This window comes from Lissotriton vulgaris, chromosome 3_1, assembly GCF_964263255.1.
Source record: "Lissotriton vulgaris chromosome 3_1, aLisVul1.2, whole genome shotgun sequence".
In the NCBI taxonomy this organism is placed as follows: domain Eukaryota; kingdom Metazoa; phylum Chordata; class Amphibia; order Caudata; family Salamandridae; genus Lissotriton; species Lissotriton vulgaris.
In genome coordinates, this window is record NC_141689.1 from 91,231,687 (window position 1) to 91,245,808 (window position 14,122).

General features: G+C 48.0%; 1 protein-coding gene across 2 annotated transcripts in view; it reads left to right on the top strand.

The window, feature by feature from the left end:
• Positions 1-733: 733 nt before the first annotated feature.
• The window catches only part of HSPA12B (heat shock protein family A (Hsp70) member 12B), a 331,731-nt gene continuing 318,342 nt past the window's right edge, over positions 734-14,122 (top strand). The window contains exon 1 of one of the 2 annotated variants that reach the window (XM_086960132.1): positions 734-1,363. The gene's annotated coding sequence lies outside the window, so the exon portion shown is untranslated. The remainder of the gene's footprint in view (positions 1,364-14,122) is intronic. The other variant, XM_086960131.1, reaches the window with a different exon arrangement.

Consider the following 14,122-nt stretch of genomic DNA (forward strand, 5'->3'; position numbering starts at 1 on the left):
AAAAATGGCTGAAAATCACTAGTTATTGTTATTCCAAGTAACTATAACGTGTGCCTACATCATGCACTGCTTATCACATCATGTTACATCACTCATGACATGGTCAGTAACATCATGGATGACATCTGAAATTACGTCATTGGTGGCAGCACAGTGTATGGAGCGGGCGTGAGTTATAGTTACTTGAAACAAATGACTTTAGTCCTGCACTCGTGTTTTTTTTATCCTTGTCACTTACCAGCAGCTAAAAGTTAAAAAAAACAAGGCTTTTAGTGGGATGAAAAAAATGGGTAGTGGGGTCTCTCAAAGAGGCATGGCTGATGTAATTTAGGGAGTGGCTTAAAATGACTGGTATTTTCGGCTTCTGTCATTGTATCCAGATAAATAATACAAGAAGTAACATTATAGCTACAACAAGCCAGGACTAATTGCTTTGATAAGGGTTGTTAGGTGCATATTATAAATATGCACCGACTATGGCTTCGTTGTATATAATATTGAAAATGCCTCAGTTCTGAAATGATGAGACTGTGAAAGAACTAAAACGAGTCTCTTGAAGTTACATCTAAGTCTTTGAGCAGTGATGCTGCTGCAGAGGTGAGATTTTTTTTTCCAACCTAAGGGTGAGGGCACCTGCCTTTAATCGCTGCCGGTGCTCCGTGCCGGCAGGGACCGGCCCACTTAAAGCCCTGGAAGTAACTGTCTGTGCAAAAAAAAAAAACATGAGAGTGCCAATGGAAATTGTAATTGCGTCTGAATAGCGGATACTGCTTGGTGCTCCGTTTATAATGAGAGTTGAGAGAAGTGCAAGAACCGGGGTGGGGGACGCTATTTTGCACCTATTTACGAGTCTAAAAGCCCCATGAGAGCCAGGCACGTGTTTCTGTATACCTTGTACGTTTGTGCCTATGGTTAGGCACTATGCCTCCCTTTATAACGGAATGCAAACAGACTCCTCCACTGCTGAGGGTGGGGCGGGGCTGCAGGGGATCTCATTAAACTCCTGTGAAGGAGTGTTTAGAAGGGGGGAGTGGGAATTGCGACCCCCATGGCCCCGCCCCCGTCACTCACATTAGCATCTGGGGTTGCAATTTGAAGCAGCGCCTAGCCTGGGAGTGCCCCGGGGAACCAAAGGAAGCCGTAAAAAACTTTCTGGCTTCGAGTGCAAGAAAGTAAAAAAAACACAGGATTTGGGAATCGTTTCCTTTCCTTTGCAGTTCGTTTTCTGGGAGGCGAAGGAGAGCAGCGCATCTGGAGCGGGGCAGCCGGGGAGGCTGACAGCATCTCGGCTGGGAGGACCGCTGGACCTGGCAGCGCGGTGCCCGAGCTGCGCGGAGGGGGGCGCCGCCTCTGGAGACCCGAGGTGAGCGCCAGCGCGCAGCGCCTCGAAGCCACCACTGTTCATGCCCTCAGCTCAGTCTGGGAGACTTCGAGGGGCCCCCCGGCGAGTGATGTCACGGAGGGTTCCGAACACAACAAGGGAAGTGATGGAATCCCAAATATGGGGGTGCGGGATGGGTAAAAAAGCCTTGTTCGATGCACCAGGTGGTCTTTCTTGAAGACCAATTAGGGAATGACGTCACAGACGACCTCAATGCCCAAATAGGCGTCATGGAACAAAGGGGTCCCTGGAATCCTTAATGTTGGGGTGCAGGAAGGGGTACTGAAAACTAAGCTGTTCTGCTTTTCATTTGAGATTCCTTTAAAATATATATAGGTCAGGGGTATGGACTCCGCTGAAACCCCAACCTGCTCAGGGTAGCGCCCCTTCTAGTAACTAACAGAAGCGCTAGATACAGGTTGCTGTCTAAGGATGGGGGCATCTGTCCACTGACAAGTCTCTTCCCCAACAAGCCCCCGCACTCCCCCATACCACCGCCGCCGCATGCTTTTAAACAGGAAATTATACACTTTCCTTCCTATAACATTCAAGTTCCCTTATAGCGCTTCGCGGCAGGATTGGGCTAATTCCGTGAGCAGTTGTGGGAACAGGGACTTTAAGTGATTTGCCCAGGATCACACCCGTTTTATTCAAGTTGGGAAAGCAGGGAATATTAACAGCAATGTGCGAGATAGCTTCTCCGGGCTCACCCCGTGGTTCATCAGCTCTCTGTCTGGAGCAGCGCAGCCCCCCAAGGACCCCCCCCCCGCCACCCCCCACACACACTAATACCTGTCCCCTCTCCTTGAACTGTAAACCGACTCACCTCCCAGATAGCTCTTACTATACTGCTTAGGGTGGGGCTGCAGTCTGGTTTATTTGTCTATTTCCAACCCCTCTTCCTTTCCCTTTCAGCCCCCCCCGTCCCCCATTCCCTAAGATGTCTGTGTTTCTGCAGCCAGCTGCCGCATCTTCCTGCTGCCTCGTTTTAAGGTGTGGGGTCACATCGAGTTTGGAGACCAGAGCTCTTTGCTTAATGGCTATTTGCTGTCCTGGCCAGGCCTAAAATCCATCCTGGTGATTGCCAGAGAGGTCCTGGACATAAAACCAGGCTCTGTTTACTCACCCCTACATCATCATCCTCAGAAACACCCAGGATTCCAGGCTCTCATGTTGTTTGATGTGGTTTAGTTAGGGGGTTGTGTTTGGGACAAAACACACACAATTGATGGACAGAATGCAGAACAAATCTGAACATTCATAGCCCCCCCCCCCTGTCAAGAGATCTGGGTTAAATCCAGCATTCTTTAGCTCACTCTGCCACCCCAGTTCAGACCCAGCCATATGCAAATCAGTCTTGACCCTGTGCCTCATGGGAACAGTCCAGCCTGAACTGCCAAGCCAGGTCCTCCCTGGACCGGACACGAGCATCCTGGGACCGGTTTCGGGGTTTCATCCCTCATCAGCCAGGATAGCTTGAATCCAGTGGCACAGTGAGCCAGATTGTCTTTTGGGGCCCAGAATGTCCCGGTGTTTGATGATGTAGGGCTGAGTTTTGGATTCCATAAGATAACATTGCATGATGACGTCTAGTTGTATTTTGGATTCCAGAATGTCTCTTTGTTTGATGTCTGGTTGAGTTTTGGATTCCATAAATTTTCATTGTACAATGGCCTTGGATTGTATTATTGATTCCGGAATGTTCCTTTGTTTCATAATGTCTAGTTGAGTTTTGGATTCCATAAGATACCATTGTATGATGGCCTCGGATTGTATTATTGATTCCGGAATGTTCCTTTGTTTCATAATGTCTAGTTGAGCTTTGGATTCTTTAGGATACCATTGTATGATGGCCTCGGATTGGATTCTGGATTCTGGAATGTTCCTTTGTTTCATAATGTCTGGTTGAGTTTTGGATTCCATAAGATACCATTGTATGATGGCCTCGGATTATATTATGGATTCCGGAATGTTCCTTTGTTTCATAATGTCTGGTTGAGTTTTGGATTCCATAAGATACCATTGTATGATGGCCTCGGATTATATTATGGATTCCGGAATGTTCCTTTGTTTCATAATGTCTGGTTGAGTTTTGGATTCCATAAGATACCATTGTATGATGGCCTCGGATTATATTATGGATTCCGGAATGTTCCTTTGTTTCATAATGTCTGGTTGAGTTTTGGATTCCATAAGATACCATTGTATGATGGCCTCGGATTGTATTATGGATTCCGGAATGTTCCTTTGTTTCATAATGTCTGGTTGAGCTTTGGATTCTTTAGGATACCATTGTATGATGGCCTCTGATTGTATTGTGGATTCCGGAATGTTTTTTTGTTTCATAATGTCTGGTTGAGCATTGGATACCATTGTATGACGGCATTAAATTGTATTTGGTGATATAAGTGGCTAAATCTGTGGTTAAATGAGGACATCCCACTGACTCATTTGATTATGAAAGACTTTTTGTCCCAGGATAAGGCACTGGGCACCCCATGGCTAAAATACCTGAAATCTAGTTTCTCCAGGCTCGGACGTTTGGATTTGTTTGAACATCCGAGCAAGATTGTAAAAGGGGATGTGGAGGTAATTAAACGGGCTTTCCTTATGGACAGGAGTATGCAAAGGGAAGGTGTGGAGCTTCAAAAACCAACTGTAAGAAAATCTGTTATGCTAAAAACATGTGAATCAATGGAGCCATATTTGACTGGCTCACTGACCTCACATGAGAAGTTCTTGCTAACTAGGTTTTGGTTAAATCTTTATCATCATCTGCTGATTAGACCAAAAAGTGACATTTTTAATAAATTTGCAGCGCCCTGTGGCTGCGACGGAAAGTCTCCACAAGATATGCTGCATTTTATATTTTTATGTATATTTTAAGAATACCCACGTAAACGCTATCTGATTGCTCTTTTAAAAAAACTTAATTTTAATCAGATCAGACCAGCCCTTATGTACCTACAACTTCTGCATAAGGACAGCATTCTTCAAGTTACTGAATTTTTAAAGCTATGTATAAAGCTGAGAAACTGTTTGGATCAGTGATGGTCCTTTCTGATGATTTATTTCTCTAATGAACTTATTTATTGTATGTAAATAACTGACCCTTGTACTTTCTGCACTTTACCGTTTATTTTTACATATTGAATTTTTAAACTGCTTTGTTGCATATGTGCTTTTATGGCTTGAATCAAAACCGAAATAAATTCTCTATTTAATTGATATAAGTGATTCAAAATGCAGCGGCCAAACTGATCTGTAATAAAGACATATACAGCTCTGCGTCTGCTTGTTTGGGCACTTTGCATTGCTTGTCCACGTGTCAAAGAGCAAAGTTTAAACTTCTTTGCCGTGCACACAAGGCAGGTCTAGTATTCCTACAAGCTAGAGTAGAATTTACACTCCGATACGCGACCTGACCTCACGCAATCTTGCCCTGGCGATAACAAAACTCATAAGGAATGTCAGATCTGGAGGCCGATCCTTCCAGCACATGGCGGCGGTTCAGTGGGATACCTTACTACTAGGGTCGCGTCGTACTGAGAACCATCCAGGGTTCACAAAGAAATTAAACACTTCTCTGTTTAGGATCTAATGACATTTTCTCTGTGCTATTTAGTGTCACTGTATAACTTCGGACAGCATCTTAGCACCCTGATGTCCCTTCGGGGAGGATTGATGGCTTTACAAAAACCTTAAATAAGAATTCATTTGTACTCTAGAATGTCCCTTTGTTTGATGACATCTGGTTGAGTTCGGATTCCAGAAGATACCATTGTATGATGGTGTCGGATTGTATTATGGATTCCAGAATGTTCCTTTGTTTGATGATGGCAGATTTAGTTTTGGATTCCAGAAGATACCATTGTATTATGGTGTCTGATTTTATATTCCAGAATGTTCCTTTGTTTGATAATGTCTGATTTAGTTTTGGATTCTAATTGATACCACTATATGATGGCGTCAAATTGTATTTTGTGCTCTAGAAGGTTCCTTTGTTTGATGATGTCTGATTTAGTTTTGGATTCTAATCAATACCACTATATGATGGCGTCAAATTGTATTTTGTGCTCTAGAATGTCCCTTTGTTTGATGACGTCTGATTTCGTTTTGCATTCCAATAGATACCACTACATATATTTTTAATTCCAGAACGTCTCTTTCTTTGACAATGTTTAGTTTTATTCTTTGGATTCTAGAATGCCTTTCTGCTTATGAGGTTTGATTTTACATCCCAGAATGTCCTTTTAATCTGGCAAATCTGATAAAATGATGGATTCCAGATGGCTTCTTCCTTTGATGATGTCTGACGACCTTTCCTTTTCAGAAGGCCTTTGTGTCGAGGCCTGCTTGTCTTTACATATTATATCATCATAATAATGACTCATTTATAAACAGAAAGTTCTGCCACAGGTTTTCCAGTTCATCGGGCCCTGAATTACAGGTGTTACCAATAATACTCAGTCATTGGCATCGGAAGGATGACACGTTGAGGGAGCCTTGCTGTATGTGGTCCTGAAACCTTCACAAAGGTTTCTACTGTAAACACTTAATTCCCTGAGCTCATCCCACATAACTGTGACGTCATTTACTGGATACCTCTTTTAAAGGAGCCACCCAGGAAATGATGTCACAATGGGTCTCAAGTCCCAGTCTGACATCATCAAACAAAGGAACATTCTAGAGTGATGGTGATTGTTAAAGATACAGGACAGGGCAAAGAGAAGAGGAGAGATTGTCTCCGTATTGAATGGCCTCTTCAGTGCTTGTGTTTCTTTCCCATCTTCCCGACTCAGCCAGCCCGCCCCTCCCCCCCCTCTGAACGTGAGATGCGTAATGTTATTTGGTATTTCCAAAACACAAACCATCGGCCTTATTTATGAAGGCCTTGCGCTGCCGGTGCGTCACTTTTAACATGGGAAAAAGTAACGCACCGGTGGCGCAAGCCTTTCATTAATAAGGCCCCATGACTGTGGCTGAGAGCGCGTCCGGCCGCCTTTGTAAAATACTTTGTGTTCTAGTCATCTAACTCTGGCCACACTCACACTGGCAGGAAACAGTCCCATGTGAGCTACGGTGATGGGTCGCCGGGGACGGGATTATATATATAATGCACCGCTCCTGCGTTGAACCGTTTGCTCCTCGGCACCTCCTGCAGATGAAAATGGAGGCGCAGACCAGTGTCCGTGCAGCCGTTTCCAGGAGCCTTTTGGTCAACAATGACGCCTTTTTTTAGCGAAGAAGGGAGTTAATGATGATACATTATTATGTCCAGGAAAACACCGTTTTAGTCAACCAGAGAGCTGGGATTAGAGCGAAACGTTGTTGTTGCTCGCCAAATGAATGGCGAGGACTGGGCACAAGTCCCTTACGTCTACAACATGCACGTGCAGATCAAAACAGCCGTGCACCAAATAGTGTTAACAAGCATTTGCAATGCAATAGGTCTCGTAGTATTTAAGTTAGAGTTTTTGGTTTTGCTTGGCATAGTTTTTTTATACTGTATTTTGTAATGATTTTTCTGCATTTATGTGCTTTTATGATCATTATCTTGGCCGAATAAGGAACATTTGAATTGAATTGGGGGGGTGTGTATCAGTGCGTGGCTATGTTTGTGTGTGATGTGTGTCTGGGTGCGAGATGTGTGTACTTTCTGTAACTAGAAACATTGAGCTGTGCCCCCTGAAAACTCTCTCCCCACCCTGGCCCCATCAACTGCCACTTGGAGATATCCCTCTAGCCCTGCAAAGCAAAATTAAATACCGGGGCTCGTGAGTTTGCCTGTCTTTGTCAGATTATTTTATGACACGCGTGTCTGTTCGTTTTGCCTACAGGCACCCGGAAAATTGGGAAGCGAACTACTACGGAATCTAAATTTTCCACGTTTGTGGAGCAGCGAGTGGGCGTTTCAGACGGGTTCACTCACTGACTGTGTCTACAAGCACATTGTGCAATAGTACTCCACAGCACTGACGGGGACTACTTTGTGGGCAGATGTGCCCTTTGTGAAGGGGTCAATCACAGTAAAGTTAGCAATGGCTGCAGTGGGCTGCCCAGTTGCCTCATGCTGTAGTGGGTGTAAGGAAAATGCGAGCATTAACATAACAGACCAATGGATGAAACGGTCTGGCTGCACTCGAGACCTAAATTAAGCACTCAAGGATCTCCCACGTGGAAGGAAAGTAGAATAGGAGAAATGCACAGGAGAAGAGGAGCAGGAGTGAGAAGATATAAATGCACAATATAACAAAGAAAAAAACATGCCCCAAGAATCAGCACTGTACTCGGAAAGAAAAGAAAAGCAGCACAGTATACAGTGCTTCAATCCTTCAGGAAGCGTCACCTAAAAAAACGACACACGTCAAGGAGGCTGTGAAGAAGGAAGTAAACAATGCCTTGCTCAGAGGCAGAACATGCCACTCCACCCCCTGCTGAAGCCATTCTTCCCTCCTCCAAGGGACTAGAACACCAACAATGAAATAATGAGGAAGCACAGTGCAGCGAAGGGAGTAAAGTACCTCCTCACAGAACACAAGGGGTGCCAAATCAGTATCGACGAACTGCACAGTTACACGAAGAAAACTGACGTCAACCCTCAACAACATACACAGGCGCGCCCTCACAAACCAAATACGGCCAGGAAATTATTAACATTTGCATAACTAATAAGGAATTGAACATGCAACAATACGTAACTACTTTAGTGCACCGCACTGAAATAGCCTCGCATTTAATTACATCCATGGATTTTTCCCACAACTGTGTACCCCAAAGCTGCAGTAATTCTCATACCAACATTATATTACTTAGGTGCTATGTAGTGTTTAATGATAGCTGCTGCCTGCAGGATTTTAAAGCCTTTAGAAAACTTTTGCACCCAATACAATAAAGTGAGCAAATCTGGTGTGTGTTGATGTATGTGTGTTGATGTAGGTTTGTTGTCTGCATGCTTGTATGTTTGAGTCCCGAGTGCCTGAATGTGCATGGCGGCGTGCGCAGGGATGAAAAGCAAAGGGTCTGGGACTCGTGGGTGCATAGGTCTCATTGCATGCAGGACTGTGAGTACATAGGACCAGACAATGCATTACGAGGACTCCATCCTATTAGAAGCGATTCTAGAATATAGTTTGACCCACCACAGAATCAGTGAGCAAGTCAAGCAGTTGCAGATGTATGTAATCGCCTCCTTCTAGCGTCCTTAAAAATGTAAGCGAGGGAACCATAACAAAAAAATGCAGCAGCAAGATCTCAAATCAGTATGACGTCATCACCTCCTGCGTGGACAAGAGCCTGGCCTGCGCTGAATAACGTCTCAGACATAAATTAAAAACACAAATGAATAAATCTGTTGATAATCGGAACTTTTGATTTCAACCTCAGAAGCTCAGAGAGATCTTACCCTGGTGAGAATTTGCATATCCCTTGCTGGGGAGAAATCGGCCACCAAAGGTTAATGCCCCCGGAAGTCCGCCGCGGCCGCCCCGGAAGTCAGGCACGGTCGCCTGTGACGGGGGCGGGGCCACGTCCAGACCGGAAGAGGAGGCAGGCGGAGTCGATGCGTCTCGCGGCCCGGGGCTCCTGTGAGCGGTGTGGAGACCCGGGGCCGCGCTAGCAGGAGGTTGGGCGCCGCGTGCTGAGAGAAGAGTCCCCGACATTGCCCAGGTAAGTTTCAAAAGGCTGGAGGGGCTTGGTGCACTTGTGTGTGTGTGCGTGTATGCTTGTGTGTGTATGCGACGGTGACGGCGGGGGAGGGGGAGGGGAGAGGGGGCCTCGGTGCACTTGTGTGTGTGTGTGCGCGCGCGCGTGTGTGTATGTGTCAGGGGGGGTGTCTCTGTATGTATGTATGTATGTATGTGCGTGCATGGGCGCTTGTGTGTGTGTATGCGCATGCGTGTGTGGTGCTTGCGCTTCCCATGAGACAGCGCCTGGCCACAGCGCGCGTTCCCGTTTCAAATCCACTCCAAGGATGCGCGCGGCCGAAACTGTCTCCTGGGAAGCACACTCGCTAACAAAAGATCTCTAGCGGAGACACAGCGCTGACGCGCTGTGTTCGCTACGAGACCTAAAAACCGCTGCGTTTCACAAGAGAGGCCACTGGTGCAGTACGGCCGTGCGGGTGCTTCGAAGCGAGCCTTCCGCGGGATGCCCATCAGATGAAGGGGTGCAGAGCAGATTATTATACGTTTTACAGACCATATATGAATAGCCATAGGTGAGGGAGACCAATCCGTGTTTTATAGACCATGTATGAATAGCCACAGGTGAAAGAAAGACTTATCTGTGTTTTACAGACCATGTATGAACAGCCACAGGCGAAGGAGAAACTGTTCAGTCTTTTACAGACCACGTATGAACAGACACAGGTGAAAGCGAGACTTCTCTGTGTTTTACAGGCCATGTATGAGTACCCACAGGTGAAAGAAAGACTTCTCTGTGTCTCAGGGACTCCCGCCTCGCCGTATTTCCGGAAGAGTATGTCTTGAAAGCTGTTATCCACTAAACCCAAAAGGCCATACTTTTTATGAGCTACCTGCGAAGCCTAATCCCACAACCCATCCGCTATACTATTTCGACAGCTATCGACTGGTCTGGTGGCCCCTTTAGCAGTTGTTGACCAGTGTCTGCTTCAGTGAAATATTGAATCCTGGCTATCTGGAGAATCCTGGGTAAATAGTTGAGTGGACCCGTTGGTTGCCTCTCCTGATTGTACTAGTGGGAAATACTCTAGCAATCACCCACAGGTGTGTTTGTTTGTCCCACACCACTTTCCATCCTCGCCCTGATGAAGGCGTTGCCCCGGCTGGGGCTATACACCGAAACACGCGTTGGCGTTTAATTTATCTTGTGTTTGCGGATTGTAACTCCTCCCACCACCAGGATGATACACGAGAATTTGTCATCTGAACATCTTGTGGCAGCTTTACCTTCTTGTTGTATTTGTGATGTTATGAATTTGTTAATTGTGTAGTATAAATGTTTGTTCTTATTTGAATGCATGTTAGTATGATTGCTATTTCTGAGTGAGCTCTGTGGGACATTATGTATATGTATATTTATTGTTGAGTATCACATTTTCTCTGTGTTTATCCTAAAAAAAGGTTGAGAATCTTGTTCTGATAATATGAAAATAAAACTGAAATATAATTTTGTTAAAATCATTTGATGGTGGGATCATTGAATATTTGCAATTGTCAGTGCTGGTGCTTATGAGTAATTCTTGGGACCCTCCTGCTGGGGCCTTTTTGGAATCATTCTATATAGGCAGGTAACCTCTTTGTACTTTGGTTACAGACCATGTATGAATAGCCACAGGCAAAGAAGCGACTAATCAGTGTTTTACAGACCACGTATGAATAGCCACAGGTGAAAGAGAGACTTCTCTGTGTTTTACAGACCATGTATGAACAGCCACAGGTGAAGGAGAAACTGTTCAGTGTTTTACGGACCATGTCTGTACAGTCACAGGCAACCTTTGGCCCTGTCTTCAGGCAGGTCGCTCCCCCATGCCGCACAGCTCTGCTTGTGTGTCCACGTCCCCTGGCTGCTGCCTCCGCCGCTGCTGCTGGTGCGAGGCTCCTCTGCCTTAGGTGTATTACTTCTCCGCATCAGTCTTCTGTACCCCTGCATTGCCCCTTGCCTCTCTGCCCCTGTTCCACCCATTTCTTTCCTGCCGATGCATTCCCTGCGGTCCAGCCCCCCTGATCGCCCATTTGCCGTCCCGCTCCCGCCACTCAGCTGCTGCTCCCTCCCACCTCCCCTTACCTGGCGGCCGCTGCACGGCCGTGTGCACCGGGCGCACCGCTGGCACGCCTAAGGCAAGCCCATCTGCGCCAGTCCGCGCCTGGACCGCGCCCAGCGCCAGGACCCCTGGCCCCTGCGACCTCCATGATGAACGACGCCACTACGACGCCAGCACCCTCCTCACACTCAACTCTGGACGACCTCCCATCTGCTTCCTGGCTGCCCCGAAGCGCATCCACGGGCCCTTCTCCTGCTGGAACTGCAGCTTCACCTGCCTCCGAGCCGTCAAACCGCCCGCCGAGAAAGGACTCAACCACATCAGATGCATTCTACTAAACACCCGCTCCGCATACAAACACGCCGTCAAACTCTGGGACCTGCTCAACACATCCTCCCCGGACGTCGCCTTCCTGATGGAGACCTGGATGAACGCCTCCTCTGCGCTCGACATCGCCATAGCCATCCTAGACGGCTACAAGATCACCCGCAGGGACTGCACCAACGGAGTAGGAGGTGGAATCGCATCGTCCACAAGAACACACTCAGGGTCTCGACCAGCACAGACGACACCCTCAGCACTGCCGAATACCTGCACTTCCAGTTCCACAAGGACCCCAACACCACCCTCAAAGGAACTCTCGACTACAGACCCCCTGAACCCCGGCCTCAGTTCGGTGACACCATCGCCGACTTCGTCAGCACGAATGCCATGGCCTCCACAGACTACATCCTCCTCGGAGACCTGAACTTCCACCCGAGAACAACAAAAACAGCAACTCTGCCACCCTGATAGACAACTTTGCCAACCTCGGACACAGACAGCTCGTCATAATGCCCACCCACTCCGCCGGCCACACACTCAACCCCATCTTCTCTGCAAGCTTCCACATCACCTTCAGCCACACTACCGAACTCCACTGGACCGACCATCGCTGCATCCACTTCACCTTCCAGAAACCCACCACCACTCTCAACAGATCCCCCACCGCAGCTCGAGCAAAGTCACTGATGAACAACTTAACACCACCCTCGCCCGGAGCCCACCCGCCGACCCGACCAACACCGCCGCCCTGCAACCTCAGGCTATGGATCAACGACTGCACCAACACTCTCGTCCCGATCAAAAAACCCTCCAACTGACACACCGACAAGAAGGCAGGCTAGTTCACCACGGACCTCCAGGCCTCCAAACAAACCTGCCGGAAACTAGAGAAGAAACTGCACCGCGAACGGACACCGGACATCTATGCGGCCCACAAGAACGCCATCTGCAGACACCACCACCTCATCAGAACCGCAAAAAGGGCCTCCTTCAAGGACACCTCGACAACAACGCACACAACAGCAAAGAGCTCTTCAACATCGTGAAGGAACTCTCCAACCCCGTCTCCAACACCAACAACATCCAGCCATCGCAAGATCCATGCGACTCCTTGCCACCTTCTTCCATCGCAAGATCGCAGACATCCACAACAGCTTCAACAACCTGACCGCCGTGACAGCCACCAACACCTCGGACCCTCCGGCCACCATCTACACCGACTCCCTGCTCACCTGGACCAACATGAACGATTGCGACACCATCAAAATCATGAACACCATTCACTCCGGCTCTTCGTCCGTCTCATGCCTGCACCACATCTTTAACAAAGCTAGCACCACCTTCACACTCCATCTCCTCAAGGTTATCAACATCTCCTTTGAGACCGCGACCTTCCAGGATATCTGGAAGCATGCAGAGATCAACTTCTTACTCAAGAAACCCAAGGCGGATCCAAGAGACCGCAAGAACTCCCATCTCCCTGCTCCTGTTCCCGGCGAAGGTCATCGAGAAGATCGTCAACAAACAACTGACCCGCTACCTCGAGGAGAAGAACACCCTGGACCCGTCCCAGTCCGGGTTCCGCAGCAACCACAATACCGAAACTGCCCTCATCACCGCCACCGATGACATCACGACCCTGCTGGACAACGGTGAAACCGCGGCCCTCATCCTCCTGGACCTCACAGCCGCCTTCAACACTGTCTGCCGGATCTATGATGGTACAACGCGTGGTATTACCACACGTACCGTTACAACGCAGGTTTTACAACGCAAGTCGTTACAACGACTTGCGTTGGGGGGCGCTGGAGAGTGAATAGTTTAATTCACTATTCCAACTCCAGTCCCCGTGGATAGTAGGGAAGGTGTTGAATAGTAAATTAAACTATTCCCTATCCAAGAGCGCCCTCCAGCGAAAGTCGTTGTAAGGACTTTCGTTGTGAAACCTGTGTTGTAATGGTACCGCATTGTTACAGTTTCGTTGTAAAGGATGTTCCCCCTGTCTGCCACTGCACCCTATGCACACGCCTCCACAACGCAGGGATCTGAGACAAGGCTCTGGAATGGACCACCTCCTTCCTCTCCGGCAGAACCCAGAGTGTCCGCCTCCCCCCATTCCACTCCGAAGCCTCCAAGATCATCTGCGGTGTACCCCAAGGATCCTCCCTGAGCCCGACATTGTTCAACATCTACATGGCACCGCTCGCCCACATTGTCCAACTGCATGACCTCAACATCATTTCCTATGCCGACGACACCCGCCTGATCCTCTTCCTCACCAAGGACCCCCTCACCTTCAAAACCAACCTCCACGAAGGAATAAAGGCTGTCGCCATCTCATCCTCCTGCTTCAACACCCTCTGCATGCTCCGCAAGATCTAGAGGGGGATCCCCACCGAAACAAAAAGAACAGTCACCCAGGCCCTCGTCAGCAGCAGGCTGGACTACGGAAATGCCCTCTACGCTGGAGCCTCGGCCAAACTCCTGAAACATCTGCAACACATACAGAACGCCTGTGCACGCCTCGTCCACGACATCCCTCGCCACAGCCACATCACACCCCATCTGAGAGACCTGCACTGGCTCCCCGTCAACAAGAGGATCACCTTCTAGCTCCTCACCAATGCACACAAAGCACTCCACAACACCGGACCGACATACCTCAACACATG